Source organism: Antedon mediterranea, chromosome 8 (genome assembly GCF_964355755.1).
Source record: "Antedon mediterranea chromosome 8, ecAntMedi1.1, whole genome shotgun sequence".
Lineage (NCBI taxonomy): Eukaryota > Metazoa > Echinodermata > Crinoidea > Comatulida > Antedonidae > Antedon > Antedon mediterranea.
Window position 1 is genome coordinate 12,573,670 of NC_092677.1, and position 25,263 is coordinate 12,598,932.

At 31.5% G+C, this 25,263-nt stretch overlaps 1 protein-coding gene across 3 annotated transcripts in view; it reads right to left on the bottom strand.

Annotated features, from left to right (window-relative positions):
- Window positions 1–25,263, bottom strand: part of LOC140056794 (zinc finger homeobox protein 3-like) — an 84,222-nt gene that overhangs the window by 44,188 nt on the left and 14,771 nt on the right. For 2 of the 3 annotated variants that reach the window (XM_072102278.1, XM_072102279.1), the window contains one exon: window positions 16,718–16,821. The gene's annotated coding sequence lies outside the window, so the exon portion shown is untranslated. Of the gene's footprint in view, window positions 1–9,789; window positions 10,423–16,717; window positions 16,822–25,263 lie in introns of those variants that run through there. The other variant, XM_072102280.1, reaches the window with a different exon arrangement.

The window sequence follows — 25,263 nt, forward strand, 5'->3', positions numbered from 1 at the left end:
GGTTCAACTGTTTAGTAGGAAAACATTTTTGTTATGGACTATCCTAATATTTACTATACTGTAAATCATCTAAATACAATACTGTTTTCTGGTTACGCTTACAAGAAGTATACAGAAGACCTCCTATACAGGAGACACATTTGGGACCCAACAAAGCGAGGTGTCCGCTGAATAGGTGTTGTACTGTATACTGTAAAAGAGAAAAGAGAAAACAATGTTTTATAGGTTCAAATGTAGTTACATTACAAATAAACCCTTATTATATTCCAGTTTAAAAAGTTTTCTTTCTTTCAAATAGCTGATTAGTTTGCAAGACATTCAAAAGAGTTTAGTAGAGCCATAGCATATTCTCACGGGTATTTGTTGAACTACATGGTTAGGCCATTAAATTAATCTCTGATTGTTTTAACATCTTCACTGCTAACAAATGCAAAAGGCAAAATATGGGTTAATTTCTATAAAACTGTCAACATGTATTAATTGTAAAGGAATTGCATTATAAGAGAACAAGGGTTGAAATAATGGTTACATGTGACTATCAAAGGAATAGATTGAACCTTTATTTCCTTTAGCCTTTAGATTTTGCAAGCCCATAATTATTCCTAGCCCGAACCAACATTATAAAACTGCAAACTAATACATGAACATAAGGAACATAACACAAATACTAGAGTTGTTTGTACATTATCAAATTCTATCAGCTAACTTTCTCTGGAAAGATGTGTTTTAAAAAAAACATGGATTTTCTAATGAAACTGATTGTACATTATCAAATTCTATAAGCTATTGTAAACTTACAACATGTAAACCATGAGACAATATTAGGTGGGTAGGTACTAAATCACGGCTTGCTTGGGTGAGATGATGTGTTTTTCAGCAAGAATGTAGGATCAATCAGGTGATCTATTACAATTTTAGAATCAACAAACATCATCTCCCATGTGCCACCTCAGACGCTTGAATAAATAATAAATATTTAGACAATGGAATGTTTTAAAAATGTTAGCCTCAATTATATAACTTTAAGTCAGTGTTGTGTCCAGCTTTATCGCCCAAACATTGATGTTGGCAGAATAGTGAAAGATAATTATGATATTGTTTGTAACCTACAGCATTTCATGTCTTTGGTTCAAGTGTAATAGTTATTCTTTTTTTTATCTTCAGCTCAATTTTTTACAAGATGAGCAATGTGCTGTTTCTGTCTTGTGCAATTGTCTGTGTATTTTTACTGTTTTATTTATATTTTTATAAGATGATATGCCAGTTTTTCAAAGCAAATTTTTTTAAATTTCATTTCAATGGACGAATAAATATGACTATGACTAAATCTATTTTTGAAACTAAGATGACATAATGCTTTAGTTATGACAATAAGGAATTGAACCCAGGATAATACACAGCCACAGTGCCACTACAACTACAATAATTAGATGGAAAATATGCTTATGGAAAAAAAAAGAAGAAAAAATATCTTGCTGATGATAGAAGCGATATTTGGAACAGATCATCTCACATGCTAGTCCAATATTCGCTTATCATTATGTCATAACTATACTTCTCCCTTCAAAAAACTTTACTTAAAATAAAACCATGCATTAATGTACTCTTAAGGTTGAGATATAAGCACATAAAAGAGAGGCCAAGCTCAAACATTTATTTGAAGGGCTCCTCATTATCTTCAATCTTCTTCATCAAGCATCGAAATTAACATTCAAAATTTTCCTTTAATCAGAGATTTCTAATTAACAGTGCCTTCTGGTAATCAATATTTCTGAAATTACAGACTTAATTAGATATGGCCATGCAACAGAAATTACAGTAGAATCTGTATAATGTTTACATAATGAAAACCCATACGCTGAATTTGCGTTACAAAATAGACACAAACAAAATTAAAAGAATTAGAGTGTTTAACCTAACTAACGCTCACACTGTCAACCATGGTTCTCCGTCCATTTACTGTATACATTACAGCCAAAATCGTCTTTCTCGCGAATCTTAAAATATTATGTCTTGGTTAATTTAATTAAATGTATTCGTAGCTATATAATAGCGACATTAAAGATCATCTCAAGGTTTGACTTAATTTTGCACAATATGTCTATCCTAGACTGTGTGGATTTTGTGGTACCGGAAAAGACACATCCTGAAAGTAGAATCAATGTAGATTTGAACCCATCAAAGGTGCACATGGTACAATATTAAGTTATGCACTTGTCAATTGTATGACCCACTATACGACCCCTGGGAGAGGTGCGTCATTTGTCCGATGTGCGTCATACTTTTGAATACCATGACGCACCCGTGCGTCAAAAAGGTGACTTACCTTTAGGTGACCATGACGCACCCATTTTGACGCACTGTGACCATGTTGTTTATGATATGGTGGGTGGTAAAGTGACGGACATTGACACACCTTGTTCATTGATGTGACGTACCATCTAGGTTTTTTGACGCACCCCTGCGTCAGTAATTATTTGTAAATGACGCACCCATGACGCACCTCTCCCGGGGGTTGTATAGTGGGTCATACAATTGACAAGTGCATTACAATACCATTGCCCCATGACACTAGATAGATCAGAATAATTTCTATTTTTAATTTAATTAGCAATGATTGAAACATTCTTTCATTAATATATACTTTTTTCAATATTTGATTACATCAATCATTTTTTTCTATTCAATAATTTACAAATTCTCATCATTAATTAGAAATCAAAAGTTATAAATATGAAAATATTTTAGTATTTTTAACAAATTCAAATACGCTTTAAAGTATTATTGATAAATAATGGTGTTTTAATACCCAAATGTCATTATAAGTAAAACGAGTGGGAGCAAGATAAAACCGTGAGATTATGCGAGACTGTAATGTCCAAATTTAAAAAAGGATTTTTTTTAAAATTCACGAATTAGTTCAATGTATTTTTTATATCCATTTTAATTAATCAAAAGAAGATCATAAATGTTTAATATTTGACCATGCCATTTCTATTCTACATATATTTGGGAGGTTTTTCATAAAAAGAGGCAACTCAATGTAAAACCCTCTATTAAGGGGACACCTTGTTTGGTTCTGTGCAACTAAAGCCTGGTTTCCATTAAAATCGCTACAGCGTTTCCATTAAAATCGCTACAGCGTTTCCATTAAAATCGCTACAGCGTTTCCATTAAAATCGCTACAGCGTTTCCATTAAAATCGCTACACGCGCAGATGTCACCGACGCAATCGGGAAGGCTCCCCGATTCATCGCAGTCAAATCGGCAAAGTTCAACCATGTTCAACCATGTTCAACTTTGTTGATTGTGTCAGCGATGAATCGTATACGCGTACCAAAGAATATTTAGCGCTCGCGTACTAGATCCCCGATAAATTCTAGCGTTTCCATAGAATCGCTACGCTCTGTCGTGTAGCGATTTTATGGAAACCAGGCTTTACAAATTAAATTTGTTATCATAGTCTTCATTTATTTAATTTATGTGAGGGCATATTCCTGTGTGTTAATCTTTTAGATAATCTTTGCCAAAGTAGAGATTATTCTAGTATATCAGGATGGGTAAAGGATTATTATAAGTGATGATTAATTGAACAAGGTGTTTTAAAATGATTATCTAAATATGATTTTTTTTTACCTGTCTTTTTCATACCATAATGCAAGAACATATATTCTATGTTTTATTCTTTTGAAACATTTCTTCTAATAGAGTCAAATCTCCCAATATCAGACACCTTTTGGCTGGACTAATTTATTGATTTTTTTTTTAGAAATTCGTATTCTAAATGTGTTTCATTAGTATTGCAAGTAAAATTTGGGACATTTAGACGAGATTTTTTTCATTTTTCTGGTATTAGGCGAGTCAACTGTATCACATTTAGTTTTTTTTTCTCTTGCATTCTCCATAAAGTGGAAACAAAGTAAACAATACTAACAAGAGCAAAAAGGACAATTTTTCTTTCTGTGTGATATATTATTGTTTAGATGGATTAATTAGGGCACTATCATATCATATTTTATATAGCTTTTTTTGCAATGCTCTAGGTTGTAATAAAAATTATTTTAAAACAACATAATGTTTGAAACACCTGTTCATATTTAATAAATTTCTTTATGCAACATAAACTGATGTCAAAAATATAAATATGTTAATTTCATACCATATGTTATATTTAACATATTTATTAAAAACTAGAGAAATTATAAATCATGGGAAATATTTAAAAAAAAACATGGTGTCTCATCAACCCAAATGCACTGTAACTATAGTAAATGCACTAAAGGTAGTACGGAGGAGGATTAAACACATGTAAACACGTCTCCTAAATGTGGAGTGATAATGATACACTACTTTCTCATGATCTATAACATCACACGGAAATGCGAATGGCACAATATTATTCAAATCTTGAGTATGAATAGTCTAAAATCCACTATTAAAACATAAGAGTATCGCACATGATGTATAAATATATCATGCAACAAGAAAAATGTATGTATCTTCTAGACTGTTAATTAAATTAGAAATACATTTTGAGAACAGTCTTCTTGTTAGATGCTCGCAGATGATTTAAACTCAAAATCAATTTTGGACCTGATGTAATGGCATAACTCGCTTAATGAATCAATTCTATCTTACTCTGTTTACCTCTCGAAGGTCTATTAAAATTTTAATAATTAACACATTTCAATAACCATGTAATGTGCACACAAGAATAACATACAAGTTGCATGCAATGAAATATATATGGATACTGTTGAGCTTCGATTTAAGCCTATTTATCACATTTTGGTGTAAAATTCCTCCAGTATTACAGGACAATTCTGTAATACAGCATCTCAAGTTAGGTATGTGTTATGGTCTATAGATGTGAAACATGTGATACTGTATCCCATTATATTTCTATGATACTGGCCAAATTTAGATATAATACTGAGAATTGGCTAAACTTTTTAAGCATAAAATTTTAAATATCTGGAAATATATGAAAAATATGGATATTTTAAAAACTGTATTATTTATTCTTCCTTATCAAAACAAAGGCAAAATTCTCAGAAAACCCTGGGGAAAAAATAAATAAATACCAGTAACTACCAATTGTTTGACTTTCTAAGGCCCTGTTCAGACCCATGGCGTTAGACCGTTTTAGCGTACGACGCTAAAAGAATGTGTGTCTGAACAGTTGGGGATTAGCGTACAACGCGTCGTACAACGGTTGTAGCGTTTTAGTGGAAAACGGTTGATAGTACCGTTTTAGCGTACGACACTACTGTAAGTCAACGTTGTGTCCAATCAGAACGTTTCCTGTTATGACGCGAAACAAGGTTTGACCTAGGCTGACATCTTGTATCGTCAATGTGTGAGAGATGGATTTCAACAACAAAAAGGCCAGAATAATTAAGGCCTAATTAGGCTACAAATACAACTGTTAAAAAACACTAGGCTACAAACTACATGTATCAACTGATTACCATTATATTTTCTAACAAATGACATAAATAAATGCACCTTGTATTTAAACATAGTGACTACGATACCGTCCCCTTTTAGGCCTAGATAAGAGCCATTCACGCATTTCATTCAAGCTAAAAACTAGCGTGGAACATCAAGTCAATCATATACAAGGCAGACTAGACTGGACAAGCTTAATGCTGAAAACCCCTAACGCTATGGGTCTGAACACCTCATTTTTTTCTCTGCGGTTTGGAATGTGACCTTGCAAGTAACGTTGTACGCTAAAACTGTCTAACGCCATGGGTCTGAACATAGCCTAACAAGTACTTTGTTGAACGTATTAATTACGGTACCTAGATTGGACACCTAAAGAAAAAACTTAATAGATCATTGAGAAACATTCTTTTCTGAAGCAAAATTATTAGCATTAATTTAACATTCTAAAATTTAAATATATATTTCCTTTTGCCTTCATACTAATAATAAACTAACTGTCTGATGAAAGAATAGTGTTTTTAAAAAGTTCTGCATTTTCTGATTGTTTTCACATTTTCTTTATTCAACTTTTTTTTTTCTCATCGAGATCTAGCCACTGTTAACCAAAACATTGTTATTTTTGTCAGTAAATTGCCTTTGGAATTCTAACCTATGTCATTTATAGGTTTTCTATCTATCAAATAAAAGGAAGTCCTTTAATTCCCTGTCCCATATAATTTGTATCAGTACATTCGGATGATACATTCCAAGCTTCAACATTCTCCTTTAATATCTAAAATGCTTTATCTGGTTAACTACTATATCAAATTATCCTAACAAGGAACGACCTACTCACTTCAACACATCAGGTTAGATGACTTCTTTCTCATTTACCTTTTTTGGAATGCCGTTGCTGAATAACTAATTACTCACAAAAGCCACTCCTTAAAATGAAAATGATATTAATGATTATGGATCTTTGTTTGGTATTCGCAGTTGATCTGACGCGTTTTATTCTCACGTTATATAATTGATAACTTGTGTTCTATATTATATTTTAAGGCATTCTAAAGTGGCCATGACCTAAACCGTTATTATTAAGGTTCCCAATAGTGGAATAACTATAGCTTTAATAATTTAATTTATTTAACTTACTGTTTATTACCAATGCAAAAATGTAGCAATTTAAACATTTACAATTTATAGTTTAAATATGGAAATAGAAACTTTGGCTGTAAAATTATTAATTATTGTTTATTTTAGATTGCCTATGTGGGATATGGGATATTTTAACTTCTATTTTTGTTAAATAATTGTAAGACTAAGAAGAAACCATTTCAATTCAATTGCATTTGATTGAGAAGTATCACCATTTTGTTGCTACGTACAGACAACTTCTCTCAACACTGAATGACCAGAAAATGTTAAAATAGTTTCAAAATGGGGAAAAAGGGAGAAATACTTTGTTATTTAAAATGAATTCTTCAAAAATTAGATTAGAATATCTTATCTCCTTGGGTTGTCAGGACATCCATCTAAATACATCCGCTTCTTTATCAACATTAATCAGTTGCCACGGTGATAATAAGTAAAAGAAACTCATTGAATCTTGTCTGTTAAAGATATTTTTAAAAACTGGCTAGTCAGTGATTTACATTTTGTTTAATAAAGCTCATCAAGATGAAACATCTTTTTTTCATGAGTATCTTGGTGTTATTTTTTAATAAATAATCTGAAAAATTTGCATTGGACCAAAATTATAAGATATATTGTCCACCTAAAAATAATTTTTTTACAATTTTTGTTGTTGAATATTTAATTTCAATGTCACATAACAGTTATTAACTTTAACCAAAAACTAGATCCAAAAAAAAAAGTAATTTAAAGCACAAAATTACCTACATAACCTGTCAGACAATGGATTTTGGTTAAAATCAAGCGTTTCTTTTGTCTTTTTTAGAAGTGAAATGATTATTTGTTCATTTTTCTTTCTACAGAAGTGAACAACTTTCCTATTTAAAATCTGATTTATTAATCTTTATTTTTCAGGTTGTTTTTTTTTTTTGGGGGGGGGGGGGGGGGAGTTGGAGACAGTACATCTTTAAATGGAACAATCTGGGTGTTAATGCAACAATTTGTCATAAAACAACCAAAATAAACATTCTTCTGTCAAATAGTTGTTCTTGTTTAACACTTAAATGATAAAAACAAGCTCAAGATATCGTACATAAACAAACATTAGGTAGGTCAGAATTCCAGACAGTTTGGCCTTGACCACACTGCAAACATTTCACACAGGTAGGTTCCAACTTTCACCTGTTGACCTCATATCAATAATTAAGTACAATTTAAATATTAATATATCTTTTTTTTCTAATTTTCTTTTACCATGTATCAAAAAGTTTGTAAATGGCTCGTACAGGCAAAATACGAGTGGTACTGTAACTGACTGACCACATTTTGCACAAGGGGTTCTAAACCAGGACACATTTCAATGTTAAAACCTACAGGTAAATTTCTAGAAATCTTACCAATCTTCTAACATTGGCAGTTTTCCATATTTCTTTTCATATTTAAAGATGATAATTGATCATAATAAATCTATCCTTCCATTTCAACCACAAGTTAATAAATTGTGAGAAGACAAAAGGAAAAGGAACTAAAAGAAAACACCACAATTAATAACACATATTTTCAATCCATTAATTACATTAAAATTAAATCAAAAACTATAAATAGTATATAAATACTTTGCAAGATGACTTGGATGTATGACTTTTAGGGATTATATATGATCAATATCTTGGGAATTGGTATTAAAATGCCATTGTTAAGAGAATCATTGACCTTCCAAGCAACTAAAAATACTAATGTAAAAAAACTAACAGTAATTGCAGTTAAAACAACATGATGTATATTTCTTGTAAAATAATAAAAAATCAATGTTTACATTGTTGTCATTGCTTTCCAATTTGACATGAATATATTGATGGCCAGTGGTCTAAAGGTATGGCATCTACATAATAAAGACAGAAGTTTGACTAAATTGAATCATATTCATCGGATATTATCGATGCTCAGTGGTTTAAATCCGTGCCACCTGTATATAAAGCAGAAGACACAAGTTCGAGCCTCCGTTGATTGTTGACTGAAAATTAGGATAAATAAGTGAGGGTTAAGATCACACCTAATTAATACCAAATTTCATATCAGGCCACTTTTGTTAAGATTTCAGGTGAAAAAAACAATATTTTTGTGTGTGTAAAACTGTTATAATTTATACATGAAGAATAGTTTACACGTAACAATATTGTATTGTTAGTGGTGACCCATAAAAAGGGACAATAAATAATAAGTGTATATACGCTTGTATCACATGCGATATTACATCATCGTGTGTTAACAATTATTAAGAAAAGAGCTTTTTACAAGAAAAATATATTTGAAAATATAGTTAAAGTAATGATTTTTTTAATTCATGAGACTGAATTCATGAGACTGAAACATAAGGGTGGAGATAGGAAACTAGTAATCAATTCTATTTGGCCTAATATTATAATTACATATTAAATATTTCAGAATACTAATTAAAAATATGGTATAAATAAGAATTAATCCAGATTCTTTGGATAATATATTATAATGATGATTTATGAGAGAGAAGAAAAATTAATGGTCTTTGACTCCAAGCAGATCGCAAATTCTACTTCTAAATGTACATTTAAAATTGGAATGACTAATTAGACTTTTATTCGTTCTTTCTCTAAAGTAAAAAACATCAGAATTTTTTCAAGTTGTAATTACTAGTAATAAAGGCAGCACTGAATTCATAGCGTTCTAATAAGAAAAAATACTGCATATATAACATTAATTTTATGCAGATGTGCATATAGTTATACAGTGTGTTTAATTTAAGTATTTATATTTCGAACATTCTTTTCAACGTCATAGTAATAATGATCATAATAAAATAAAATTATAGAAATAAAACTTTAAAATGTAATATGTATTTATTTGTTTACTATAATGTTAACACAGAATACATACCTAATTTGGATGGAAATCGGTATTTAAATTAGGTTTTACATATGTATATGAACATTAAAAAAAGAGTTTTGAAAATTACTAAAAACAGGATCAAGATAAATAAGCATGTATGTAAAAACAGCATAACAACTTCACATGTAGTTTCACATGTAAATAAGTCATCTGTCTTCTAAGAAAATTAAAGACTGTTACTTTGTTCAACACTAATTTTGCATAACACGGTAAAAAACAGCATTGAAATTCAGTGACAGTCACAGAAGATTAAAAATAAGATATATGTTACCATTATGTAAATGACAAGCTTTTTCTTACCTTTGACCAAGGTAGTGTAATTAATCCAATACATAGAAAGTGAGATAATTCCAGCAGAGAATTAAATGAAATCATTCAGTATAATGAGCAGGTAAGATAGTGGGAGAGCGAGTGAGATACCAAGGAATGCTGACTTCCTTATGTCCTTGTTCTAATGCCAATTAAGCAAATCAGAATAAGTTAAACACAGGCCACTCTTTGAAATCATCCCAGGCTAGAACCAACCAGGGGTGTAAAATAATGCCTTGATTCAGATGAATAAACACTACCTGCCTTAGGCCGAAGCACCAATTATCACTCTCTGGTACAATCACGCCGTTCCCCAATCAGAAGCGTTGCATTTATTTACATTTGCTAACACCCAGAACTGGAATAATGGCATCATCATTACCTTCTTGTTGATTTTGTTTCTACCGTTCTAATCATATGCAAATCAAATTGCTTCCACTATTTAATCAACAATTATCTTTTAGCTAGGCTTACATTATCTTACGATGGCAACCTGGGTATACATTACACTTTCTTTTTACAATTTGCATTCAATTTTTTTTCCCCGACTATCAATTATAAAGACTCCTAGCAATCTCTAATTATAAATACAATTACTTTCCTAGATAAACATAATTATCTTGAAATCTTTATTCTAGTTTCCACCATTCAACTGAAATATTGTGTATACTGTAAAAATAGAAAATAATTTCAGTTTAATGAAGCCATGATCTGTGATTAGGTTTAGATTAGATATAATACCTTTTTTTTCCTTAGAGTAAACATTTTTGTAACTTTGGACATGAAATGTTGTAATTTATACATTTCTATCTACCATTTCTACCAACAATAAATAAATACTGGACTACTGCAATTAATACAAAAGAACTAGAACTGAAAGGAAAATTAAAACAGAGACAAATAGATTTAAATTATCTTGGAAGTTTGCAACATATCGAAAAAGACCCAGGTGATACAAGGTTAGGTCGCGTTTAATGACTTGTTGATTTCTTAGTCACCATAGATATAATCTTAACGAAGTAAAATTAAGCAATTAATGGAAGGTCATCTCATGTCCAGATGGCTATTTACCTACTGTACAGTTATTGTATTTATTAGACCATTAGGTCATGTTAATACCTAAAATATGTTTTATATGTTAGTTGTTACTGATTGAAATTGTATCCAAAATTTACAGCGACATAAAATTATCAAGTCAATTTTCCCGAAACACCCAGAAAGCCATAAGCCCACCCAAGACCCTTACAAACACCATATTCTTTCAAATGCATTATAAAAATGACTTTTCAGAAATTAAACTGATTATTTATATACAAATTATTGTGGGCTAACCAGCTAATTGGCTAGTCTTTAGAGAGAATTGCTTCTCCAAAAAAATGTTGTTAAAATTATTGAGTCACTCCATTAATGCATGCAAGAACTAAACTCTTTTTTTTTTATTCCTCACCATTCAAATAATATTGTCTAATTTGTTTCTTTACAATATTGTCACCTTTGTGTCTCTACAATATTGTCTAATCTCTACTCAAACTTTGATTTTAACCAAATAAACGAAATTAAACAGTTTTGCTGTACTTGCCTATAAATGTTATCGTCCAAAAATGTGCACATACACAAGAACCTTCCTCAGCTACTGGGTCTGTTTATGAGAATGCAATTATAACTGTACATAGTTAGTTTACTCGGAATAAACCCTATTGTTCCTTCACCCCACTTTAAACTAAATCAATGGTTAATGAAAACTAGAAAGACAATTAAAGTGTTGGACAATTGGAACAATTGTTTGTATTTTAACCTTTATTATTTAAGATCGTTTCTTTCATTAGAGGGATTAAGCTATTGTTCCTAACAAGGATCAGTGGAAGGATTGGGACTACAGTTAACTTAATTTGCATATGTAAATCAGTTGGGTTGCAATTGATTAATGCATCGTTCATTTTAATGGCAATCATCTGCGCATGAATGATGTTTCTTGCGTTTCCACTGTTTAAAAATGTCTATGTGTATAAAGTGAGGATACACATTGAACAAAATGTATATACCAAAAATAATATCAAGGTGTAGGAAAAGAATGTTTGACCTTGTACCAATTTTTTAATCACCATAAAGGACAATTTACACAGATGAGCGGTAATGGTAGTAAAATGATAGAATCTATGTTATTTTATATAAATAAGCCATATAGGAATCCAATATTTGGAACTGGCTAAGCGATAACAAATTAAAGGAATGTTATGGTTTCTTATGAAAAGGAATACTGAAACCTGGTCTTAACATAAACTGGATGACCACACCCAGAACAAACAAACACATAGATCTATATTATATATATCTTTTTCAATTGCGGAAAATTCTTAGTAAAAGTTGTAATAATATTGTAAACATATTGTAAGATAATTAATAAAAAAAACTTATATTTATATTTTTTGTAAAGATTGTTTGACCATATTTATTATCACGTTTTGTTTCATAAAAACCACAGAGCCTACAGTAGTGATACTTTTTCACACAAAGTAAAAAAGTAATTACCTTTGAATGAGTAATTACTTTTTCATAATCCATCATCATCGCTGGAATTTATATGCCATGTCATAGGTCATAGACAATAAAGGTATTTTGCCTTCCAGCTACAATCTTTGGGCGTAACATACAAATGACTAGATCTATAGTTGTATAGTAAAATTGTATCAGATCCATTCTATTGCCAAGCAAATTCAATTTGTAATGTATGTGTACTTTAAAAAGTGAGGGCTGGCTCACCGATGGTCCTATAAAAAGTGGCCGTATAAATTCCTTTTTTATATACAAGTTTTAATAGATTGAGTGTATTAATGTCTAGACTAGTAATTGTCTTCCATGTTTTAACTATCCGTTTGCAACAGTTCAACTTGCTGCATGGGTGATACAACTAGCTAGCGAACCTGGTAAAAATGCCTGGATTAAGCGTTTTCTCTCTGGGGCTGGAAAAGCTACGAAGTTAAATAGCTTTAGCAGGCAGAGATCATGCAACTACCTAATTAAATACAGACCAAAACCGCTAATTTGCATTTGAAAAACAACTATAATGCTGAGGACCTACTCAAACTATTTAGTCTGTGTCAACTCTCACACTTGATTAACTCTCATTTGCATATGTAAATGTGTTAATTAAATGGTGTCATTGTCGCAATCAATAGATATCTGTACAGCTGCTTTTTCATGTTGTTAATTTGTGTTAATCACTTTAAAAAAAAATTAATGTGTGACCAAGAAGAATATATAGTAGATAGATTTAAAGGGTAATGTATAATGTGTAGACACAAGGACCACTCCTATATTTAGTATGTTGGCTTTATTCTAGTTATAAATGCTAATAATAGAATAGAATGAAGTATACAAAAGCTTAGTCAATGGTTAATCTTCAACAAACATCTTTGATTGAAATGTGATTTTTCATTTTGTAAATCATTAAATAGACCTATGGTTTTCAGTTTTTCAGTGAAGAAGCATGAGGGCAGGCTTACCTAGCCTCAATATCTTCCAACCAGTCAAAATCTTTTTCACCTGAATTCTCCACCCCTATCCTAGCCTAATCTCTTCCAGCTATCTTCCATCACGACACACCTAGTTTTATTCTCTTCCCCCTAGCCTACAATCTGTTAAACAGTCATCAATCCTTGGAAGCCTCTTCAGAATTTATCAAATTTTAATTATACGCCACACTAAATTTGTTGGCACCCACCCTATGTTTTCAAACCCTGCCATTCAAATTACCAATAAACTGATTTGGTAAAAACCCAATCAGTAGTTGTGAAATTTGTTAGCGTAATTTTATTACTTATTATTTCACGCATAGCCAATTTATTTAATTCAAAATGGATTTAGATCATTTTAAAAGATAAAATTTATTTGCATAAAAGAAGTGGCCTGGATTATCAAAGACAATAGCAACACCTAAACAATAGGTAATTTCCTCAAGCCTATCAACATTGTGTTGGTAGCTAAAGCTTCTTTACCATAATAAAAGCAACAGGAATAAAAGAAAAGATTGCTAAATGAAGCCCCACAGTATAAATTTGTAGTTGATTAGCTAAGATAGAAAACAATTATGTCGATCAACGGTATAATCATAGCCTACAAGACCGGGAATGAAGCTTTCGATTACATTGTAAAAATGGATTTTTGAAACCTCTAATAGGAAGTGTAATATGAAAGTTCATAAAAAGTTATTTAATAAGTTTCTATTCCTTGACTAAACAACTTATTGTATATAATAAAGATTTAGTCAATAATTATGTATTACTTGGAAAAGATACATTCATGTTATTTTATGCCATTTTGTTTAAATTCTACATTTATTTATCATAAGCTAATGCACGGTAACCGAAACTTGACGGAACTTGAGTGTTTCCTATTCTACCATTTCAGTAACCACCTCAAATAAGTACAACCATTTAATTCATTAGCAACAAAATAGATATGGTATACTTGTATCAAATGAAAAAATGTACTGTAAAGTGTTAAAATAATGTTTTTAGATATAAATATCTAATAATGGCCACTACACTTTAGTTCAATTTTACAACCAAGCCATCAAGTATGGTAACTTCCTATATACACTGCGTTAACTTCAGAAGGGCGTCATAAACTTAAAAAGAATTGTGGTAAACGATTTCCCAAGCGACTGACAATATACAGTCAAAAAGTAACCCTTGGGGTGTCCTTCTACAGAAAATCCTGGACTGAATTGGAATTTCATACTAAAATGAATTAATGAACACTTTTTTTTGTAAGAAATATGTTTTCTCAGGCTGAAATCTATTCTTTCAGTCTGTTTCATGTTTGACATTTTATAAATCATGTAATTTAAAATGTAGTTTACTGGAAGCACAATTAATTCTTTCATCAACTTTTATTCTTTGAAACTAATTAAAAACCTAAGTGCATATTGATTGACATAAAATATTATCGCACATTACTGAAACAGGTGAGGACTAACTAATTTAGTATATATATTTATATTTTGAAGTAGCTTCAGCCTTGGACAAAATGGATTCTAATCTACTGTTGAGACTTATGTAATTACATAAACTTGCTTAATGATTAAATTACCAGGATGCAACCTATCTTAAAAAAGTTAATTAACAAGACGTCGTTAAGAGTACATGGCTATCTTGAAAAAACAAATCTGGAATAAACAATTGTCAGTCTGTCAAATTCCAACCCCACTCTTCTCATTATTTACTATACTACCTAAATTTAAAAAATTACAATGCAGAAAGTAAGACATATAGTTAGTTATCAATTTTAAAATTGTTAAGGCCGTATATATTTCAAAATCCTGATTCCGCCACTGAAGAATAGCCATTTTGTTTTGGTACATAAAACAAAATTAAATTATCAGTTAGGAACTCATTTAATCTCAAAACAGAAGTTTGTAAATCATTAATTTGCGGAAAATTAATAGTTTTAATGAGCGAGAGGAAAAGCAATGGAGGAAAACGCAGCGGAAGGACTGGATCCACAAGCTGGAACGCACACCTGTGTCCAAGATTCATGACTCATATTGTAAGTTCACAATCTGGAATAAATAATAAGGTCTGCTAAAAATTGAAAGTAGACTAAGACCCCATTTACACTTACGTTTGGGTCCAGGGCCGGTCCTGGGCCGGTTGCAAATATTTACCTTTTAGGCCGGCCCCAGAGCGTTTACACTAGCGACGCAGATTACTGGTCGTAAATAATTGTATTGGAAGTACCATTGCATGCTGGGATACGAAGTACAGTTTGTTTACATTTTTCTCTCTCGATCGTCAATTCAACTCTCCGCGCGAACCGACCGTTTTATATTTATACTGTATTGTTGTTTTTTGTCCCATTAAAAACAAAATGAACCCCACTGTTTTATTTATAATATGGCTATATTTTATGTATATGCGAAACAAGCGGATGAATACTTTATTGAAAGAAGATGTCGGAAAATAAATTTAACTATATTAATGAAGAAAACAAATTGTCGCCCGAAAAGGAGGAAGGTACGGTATGTACTGAGAATGTCGGATCGTCATAACAACAACCTCATAAAAAGGTCAAACGTTGTTCACGGTTCACTGCGTAAGCCGGCCCAAACGTAAAAGCCGCTCCTGAACCTACCTGGAGAGGTGGCCCAGATCTGCGTCCGGCCCAGGGCCGGCCTAACTTTTTGGAGTATTTACACTTATCAATTGCCGACCCAGGGCCGACCCAGGGCCGGCCTAAATCGTAAGTGTAAATGGGGTCTTACATCCACAATCAATGAAAAACAAAAATTGTTTTATGAATTTTCTACTATAATTATGCTTTCTTTTCTTTAGGCATTTTCTACAGCTAGTTTTCAAATCCATTTCACTGGATGTCTTATCTTTTCGCACATTATTCCTACCAAACTTTACTTACAATTACCTTCACCACAGATACCTTGTGCACTACCTTTCCCGACAAAATTAGAAAAGAAGCTTAACCGTTCTTTTTAGAACTACAAACATGGTGTATAACAAATTTTATATCATATATTGATTTTCGCCATCCAAACCTTAGAACTATATATCATCTAGATGCTTATTTTCACTGAGAAAAAATATTTCTACTATAATTTTATTAGTGTCTCTTTGTACTATACAGTTTAAAGTACAGTACTAGCATAATTTCAAAGATTAATTACACATTTTCACATCCAATAGTAATTTTTAACAATAAAAAGAAATATTTCAAAGATAGGGATATGACCATAAGAGCATATACTGTACTAGAGATTAGTATTGCTTGATTAGGTACGGAAAGGCCCACGAGACAATCTCTATCAACGAGTCTTTAAGTGGGCAACAAATAAAAAATACATAAAAACAACCTAACTAAAAATAAAGTTTTAAATGATCACTAATTATTTAAGTTTTATAAATACCTGAACTTTCTTGTGAAACCATGCATATACGTTTCCGTTGCGTTTGGAAATTAAGAGCAATTTATCAACATTCTGTACTTTGTGAATTAAATTTCTGCCAAAATCTGAAAATAATAATATTATATAATTAATTGGGAAAGAATATCGGTGAATAGGAAGGATAAATTAATTATTACGAATGATTGACTAAATACATGGGTGACTAAAGACGTTAATGGATGAATGGAGAAATTAAACAATTAACAAAATATGATAAAGTTAATGACAAAACAAATAAAAGATTTTAATGAATAAATCTTAAAAGTTCAGCTGTTTGATCTAAGAAACAAAAATAAATTTTACAATTAATGAAATAAAACAGAAATTAAAAGATCAACCGGACCAAAAACATAGACCTCAACCTGGGAAAACTGTTCTTGTTGGTTCTTAATCAAGGTTGGTAACTTTTTCGTAGAGGCCCGCAAAGAGATTGTACCCTTTTCTTGCAACTGCACCATTTTATTTCTGTTGGCTATGGAACTGTAAATACTTTTTGATGTTTAATGATACAAGAACTATATTATTCATTCATTAAACTGTCCAACATGCAAGTTTTAAATAACTTTAGTTAATGTTTATAGATAAAAACAGATGCCTTCCTACTTTTGTTTATGATTAGTGTAATAATTCACAATATTCAGCAATAGAGCAATTATCAAGGGTTTTAGAAATTTAAGGAGAGTAATGACAACCTCCCAGATGGGGCTAGCTATCTAACTAATAACCCATAAAGTTACTGGCCTGGTATCAAGCCCTTTCCTAATTGGTCAAAAATCTCATTAATTTATGTTCCATCACCAAAGGGGGAAAAGTTTAAGGCCGTCGCCTTGGTAACTAATGACTGTGAAAGATGAGATCAGAGCAATATTAAGTTCTTTTCCTGATCAGTCTTGGCTAGGCAAGGCATGTAATTATTAAGAAGTATTTGAGAGATTAAATACCTGAATGTTGTACCCTTGTCATTTTAAAATGCTTTATGCAATCATTTTGAAACAAACACAATTCTTGTTCTTACCTACTTATGATTGAAAGTCAGTTGATTAGATTGACTGATTTTACCCAATCTGACATATCGGAAACAAACACATGATCTTCCAAAAAAATATTGGGTTCGAATCCCACGCCTTATTCGTGATAGTACAACCTTTTAAAAACTGTGAATGTAATGTCCAGTGTGTTGTCTGCGTGTGGTCAGTAAAGCGTGGTTCCCACTAGCGACGCAACGCAAGGACGTAACGCAACGCAAGTGAATTGACCAATCACAAGCGATGGCTTATTCGCTTGTGATTGCTAACTTCGCTTGTCATTAGTTAAAACGCTTGCGTTGCGTTTACGTCCTTGCGTTACGTTCTAGTGGGAACCAAGCTTTAGGTGTAATAAAAAATGTGAACAAGCTAACACCATGTACTGTACTTCTGTTTCATATTGACCAGAATACAATGAAAACAATCTTTTCTTTTAATTAAAATGTAAGCTTATCTATTTATATTACATAAGAGGCAAAATTCCTTGAGTCCATAGGAAGTACATATCACTGTTATATAACATACAGAATTTCTTCATGCATACACTAATTAAATTTAATTATTCAACAGTAGTGTTTTGTTTCTTTTTTTTTTTCAAGATTTAATAATATCTGAATAAAGTACTCCAATAAAGATGTTTTAGTAAACTACATTTATGAATTCAGAAGTTCATAACTAAAGACCCAAGTTATCAGACACCACCGGAAAAGTTTGGCGAAATGCCTAAATAATAATATTAACATGTATAGTACAGTAGCAAACCAGAGGATCCTAAATGTAATTTTGTAATTCATTGAAACGACGACGACCAACACAGCAATGCAGGTATCTTATTTAGTCTTACAGATTCCATTATCTTGCAAATTTTGCAGGCCCCTTTTGACCCGTTTATTTATAATTGAAAAGAGTGTAAACAAAAGAACACTCTCTTAAGGTAGTCTGTGCCCCAATCAACCCGGTAAATTTATTGAAGTCATGAAGGCTTTGTTCCACCAAGTCGTTTCGCTTATTCTAAAATCATTCAACCAAGAGACGTATTCAAAAGTAACCATGTTTAATCACCAATGCAAAAATCCTATTAAATAACAATCATTCTCTAGTTTTTAAGAACATATAGTATGATAATTATTACCCAGAATAAGCCTCCGCAAAAAAAAGAACAATGAACGCTTTCTGTTTAAGCTGTGTAAAGTCATTCAACAGATTTTCATAATTCCAGTTGTTTACCATCCAATAAGGAAATTAATTTGATCTTAAGAGGGAAGTGAAGTTTTGTATCAAAAATAAAAGAGTATAAATAAAAAACGAAAAACAATGAAGTGACAATTATACAGTTGTGTTTGTCCTGCAATAGCCCAATAAAAATATTAATAGCCCACATGTCATTATGCTAGCCCAGAAAAAAAAAGAATACCAGAAATACATACCGGTACATGTGTCTACGGACAGTAGCAACTTTTGGATTTCTCTAGACATTGCCCAGCCCCGAAGAAATAATTACTTTGGGAAAGTATTAAATGAAAATCTACAACTTGTATGAACCTTCTCACTGTATTATTACCATAGTAATTGTAAACAATATTAATTTTCTCAATTGTTAGGATAGAAAATTAATTAAATTAGCAAAGTTTGTAGAAAAACAAAGTACTTGAAGTTAATTAGTCAAATTAAATCACAATGTTTTTATTTCAAGTTAAGTAGTATAGTACGGTTTTTACATTAATTAACACTTCCTGGTTTATTTATTGACCTATTTCACTGGTCAGCTGTAAAAGTTTCAGCAAGCCTTAACTTAAAAAAAAAACACCAACATATTTAAAAGGGTATACTTTATTAAAACGATATGTCGTACAATAATCTTTCCATTTTTGACTGTGTAGTAAAATAGCAGTTTTCCAAGAATGATAGAATTTGGGTCTTCACAACTTTTATTCACTTCTTTAAATATAAAATTTTAAAACCACATGTCCTTGACTCCGAGCTGACTTATTCCTAGTAATCCCTTTGTAAGGAACCAAGGAAAAATGTTGCTAAGAAAAATCAATTCAAAAGGAATCCTTTTTCCCACATGTTTTCCATTATATGCCTGTTTAAGTCCTTAGCTAACGGTCCATATCAATGTTATTTATAATGTTTTATTGCTAAGCCCTTCGCAGCGGGGAAATAATCGGAAGAAAGAGTTATTAAACAGATTAAATGAAAAGAACCAAGGTCAATGCAAGAAACATTTTTTAGTTTTACTATAATTATAATATGTATAGAATAATACAATATATATATAAAAAAAATTAAAATATTTATATCAATAATTTTAAATAGGTGATTAAATAGGCCAAAAATATTTAAATCAGGTAAAAAAATTTATTTAAAAAAAAAAAACATTAAATTTTAAGAATATGATATAACTTGGGACATTCAGATGGCTAGGCAAGACTGTTTGAAGATTCAAGACTTATAAAATATCATTGCATATAAATAATTGTAATCTAGTAGTAGTACTGGTTGGCACGAGGTGTACATTTTTATCTTAAATCTTGACATGTACCTGCACTAATATAAAAATAAAATTCAATATAAAAAGTACATTCGAACAAACCTGACCTAACCATTTAAGTGGGTCACTTTAACCATTAACCTACAAAGAGAAACTAAGATTGGGGAATCATGAACTTTGACCTGGGGGAATCATGAACTTTGACCTGGGGGAATCATGAACTTTAACCTGGTAAGGCTACACTATCACATTGTTTTGTAACTCCCACATGAGATAAATCTCGCAAATCTTGCAATCTCACTGTCATAACTGCCATGACTTCAATCTGCACATGTTTGTTTGGTATTGCATGAATTATTGCATACTTTTACATTTTTGTTATACCTATGTTTCTATAAAAGGTTCAAATGTCTTCAAAGACAAAGAATAGTATTTCTTTTAATCCTTATCTATATATTAACTTACCTTCAATTTGTTGTGATTATATTAGTTTTTAAGGTTCTGAAACAGTCAAAGGTTTGTAATCATATATTTTCATAATTTTATTTTTAATATGACTGTCAATTTGTAGCAGAGTATGTAAGTTTTGGCCTTTCTTAACTTCACAAGATATACCAACCATTATGGGTTTTTTTGGCAGGTGATAAAGTAGTAGAGGAAATAGGAATGCATCTGATCATAGCTTTCTCAGAGACTGTTCATTTTCAAGTATGCTTTTTTTTTAAATACTTATAAGTTAAGGTAGTTAATCTTTTTAGGTAGTAATAAAAATGCAAAAAATATATTTTTTTTAATAGAGATTAAAGAATTATGCATAAAAATGTGATGTTTATTCATTATAATTCATATTTTAATCAATCATAAACCACAGTACTTAGTAGAACAAAAAACGACCTTCATTTTTGTGTTTCTCAACAAACAAGGCTAGTAGCAACTTCCTTCATTTTGTGCCTGTATTTCCTTTAGGAACCGATTCCCTAGCTCCTTTACCAGTCGTCGACTTAAAAAGGATTAACACGGAGGCAAATCATATTTATAACTTTCCGACAACGACAATAACGAGCAGTTAATCAGCTAGCAACTAGAACTTGGCCGGAAAACAAACCAAAATGGATATCATACAATAGCGTAATAACACTTATTGTATACTTAAATTATCCATGCGTGAACATTCCGCAGTTGGATTCTTTAAAAACTTGTACAATGATAACAATCAAAGTTAATTAAAATTCAAACTTGTATGCTTTTCAAAAACTCTCAGAAATTGTTGATTGAGTGTTGCATTAATACGTGAGGAAACTGTTATATTTTTTGACCTTGCCAACTAACAGTTAATAATTTGTCCCCCATCAAATCATACATAGCTACGATTCATTTTTAATTATTATATATACAAAAAGGAAACAATAATGCTCTTGTTAAAACATATTCTATAATTGATGAGTTCATTCTGGTAAAACAAGTAAAGCGCTGTGAAGCAATGCCAAAAAAGCAGAACCCATAAAAAACATACCACAATGACTCTTTTGATGAAGTCTGACGACTGTACATAAATTAAAAACTGTTCTATTGTTCTAATTGAGTAAATTATAAAAATAATTAATAGGGATTTAAGAAAAACAACAAGCTCTTTGTCGTCTTTGCTCAGTAGCAATTTGATAGTAACGAATTCATTTTTCCTATTGAACTCGGAACATAATTTATCATACTTGTAAGATTCTCCAAGCATTGTGACTTGTAAGGTTTTGAGACCATACATAGGATTAAAATGACACATTACACACATGGATTGCTGTTATATTAAAGTATGAAAATATTCACTAATAACAAGTGGCTATGTAATACACAGTTTGGGTGCATATATTACGGTACACAAAATATAAAAAAATGTAACTACTATAGAATGTTTTCTTATTACGATATCATTGTTTTCTTACAGATTGTTACGACAAGGACAAGTATTATCAGGTGATTAATAAAGGACCTACAACCCTGCGCAGTGGACAATTAGCTGGTGGTGTCCTGCCATTTATTTCTAGTTCACTGGATAATCTAATTTGCCGCAATAACTTGACTCGTTTCCTGAGGAGATCATACTTTATATCAACAACAAATCTTGTTAAATGTATCGTTCATTTTATCCAGAAACCCATTGGAAATTTCCAGGCTTTTCTGTGTATTCCGCATGGAAAAAAAACCAGAAAATTGTTTACGAATATCAGGAAAACATGTGGAATTCATGTTAGCGCAAGAAGTCAGTTTTAATCATGCGAACAGCGTGGACAAGTTTCTGAACAGAGCAAATAATACGAAGGAAATGTGATAATTGCAATGGATCTCTCTAAAGACGCAACGATCGTGAGTGTAAAGGATGAGTCACGTGGCTCATGCACGTAGTCGGGGTCCATGTGCATACATCACGCAGTATTTAGGTGAATTTCCGGCAGGCTAAGCTTGATTGAAATTTACTGTTAATGTTTTATCTGGAACCTGTCACTTACTAATCAAGTCCGTTTGTTTCCAAGTTCATTATTTGCACTCATTTTTGCTAAACTTGCGACACTGATAGTCAAATTAAAGTGAATAACAAAACACTTATAATTGCCTTTGAAATGAAATTAGACAAACATTGAAAAAGTTTTCTAAAACAAAATTAAAAAGAAACTTTTACTCAGGGTTCTTTCACTGAACCTTTGCTAATTTTAAAAACTTTCTAAACAAATCTGTAATCTAGACAAAAAAAATCATCTTAATCATTTCAATTCATCATTAATTGTCCTCCAAAACCTGTAAAACATAAAGAGGAATCAAATCAAACTTTGAATATGCCATTTTGTAATTTTAATAAAGTTATTCACATTTTTTGTTGATTACGGTTTACTTATGTAGTAGCCTTCTGTTATTTGATATTATATCTAAATTTATCCGTAATTCTATTATAATTTCACTAATGAACAATGGCGGTAAAATTTAGCAGTGGGAAACTTAAAACGGAGAGGGTAAGAAAAACAAAGCTGTATATTTGATACCTACTCGTTGACAGACACTTGACACCCCAGGATCCTGCCGGATTATCCACGGAATCAATTATATCTATAAATTGAAAGCCATGTTTCAATAATTTGGCCTATAAAAAAACATGAGTGGGTTTTTCAATCTAAAATAATATTTCCTATGGAATGTATTTTTAAAAATTGACATGGCTTTTGGGCTGGTAAAACACATTGAGCATCCATAGGGCCCACTAAAATAAACTCTTAAAGATTTAATGGAGACACTTGTTGATGTTATACCATTGTGGATATAAATTCAATGATTGCTCAAGCGAAAATTATGAAAATACTGAAATTAACGTTAGTTACAAAAATGATAAAACTTTATGGTAAACTGGGAAGCACATCTGGTTTGTAGCATGATCAGTGATGGGTAAAGTTAACCCTAGGCTAGTTGACCCTAAACTTCATATATGCAAATGAGCTGAGTTTGACTGCTAATGGCTAATTGACTTGAGTACCAACTCAAATTCTTTATTATACTTGCTAAATTCAGTATCTAGGTATGTAAGAATACGACTAAACAAAACAATTATACAATAACTATAATAAAGATGATACAATTCCGAATTGTGAAGAAGAAACGAGTTCTAGATTTGTAATATATAAAATCTATGGAAACCACTCATCGGCTTCTGGGTAAACTATATTTTTAGATTTGAATGTTTGTATATTAATATAATTAATATTACACTACATTATTAATTAAATAATTCTTTTAATAGCAGAATTGTAATTGGCTAATCTAGTGTCTGTATTGGAAGATAGCAAAAGGCCATGTACTGCGCCAGAATCACAAGCTGGTCTAAGTAACAACATCACTATGCTATAATGTGCCTCGGGGGCCTAGCCTCGGTATCTCATCAGGCTGCTTGGTTGGTGGTGATACACGCCTAAAAACAACTCTTGACAACGTTATCATATTCATTTGATGAATAATCAAACGGCAAGTCATATATTCGTTAATCAATTTATCAACGAGAATACAATCTGTAGCTGTCAAGTTGGAATCCACCTCTGTGTATTTAAAGCGCAATCCTATTCTTTCACTGATCAACGGCCGACAGCGATTTTTGTATAATTGGTCGCGGTGATCAGACACCAGAATGAATCTCATCAGTACTAATTTAATTTTGGGTTTGAATTCCAGAAATTATCAACCAGTAGGCAGGTTTCTGTTACCACACCAAACATGGTGGGAAAAATGTAATTTATATCTATACACTAGTAATTAAATATGTACATTCCGAGATTTAGACAGAATCTCCCGCGAGTACTATCCAGGTGTTCGCAAGCACCTTCTCCTGCTGAGACGTGGCCAAATTAAAAGCAACCAGTTAATCTGGGCCATCAGAGTTAATTTTTGCCCTGATGAGGATTTTCAAACGATACGAGATAATTATTTCCAGGAGTAGAATTTCAGTGGGGCTTAGCCAATCTGTTCTGAGATAAAAACAAGGCCCAGATGACCCCATTATCTTACTGCAGATTACTCTGTGTCTGTTCAAACCAATGAAAAGGTTCATGAATAAATGTCATAAAATAATTTGGGAGGTTTTTCATGGTAGAATGAATCTAATATATATATAAATCAAAATTTATTTACAATTAAAGATTGGCATATAAGCTCAACTCAACCTAAATTTAAGTTTTAGCAGTCATTTCTTGCAAATGAAATGATCTATATAGTACATATACAGTAGGTATCCCTGAATACAGGTTGTACTGTACATTGGACACTTGACTCACTCACAGTGAGATCCGTGTTCAATTCCCAAAAACTCCCAGTTCACAACTGTCAAATGAGTACATACGGTAGTTGAAAACACCAGGAAGGATAAGACTGCATGGAATGGACTGGCCACCCTACCACATAATGCCGAGGCTTACTAAAATGAGCTCCTAACAGCTTATTCTCCTACGTTCAAAATGAAC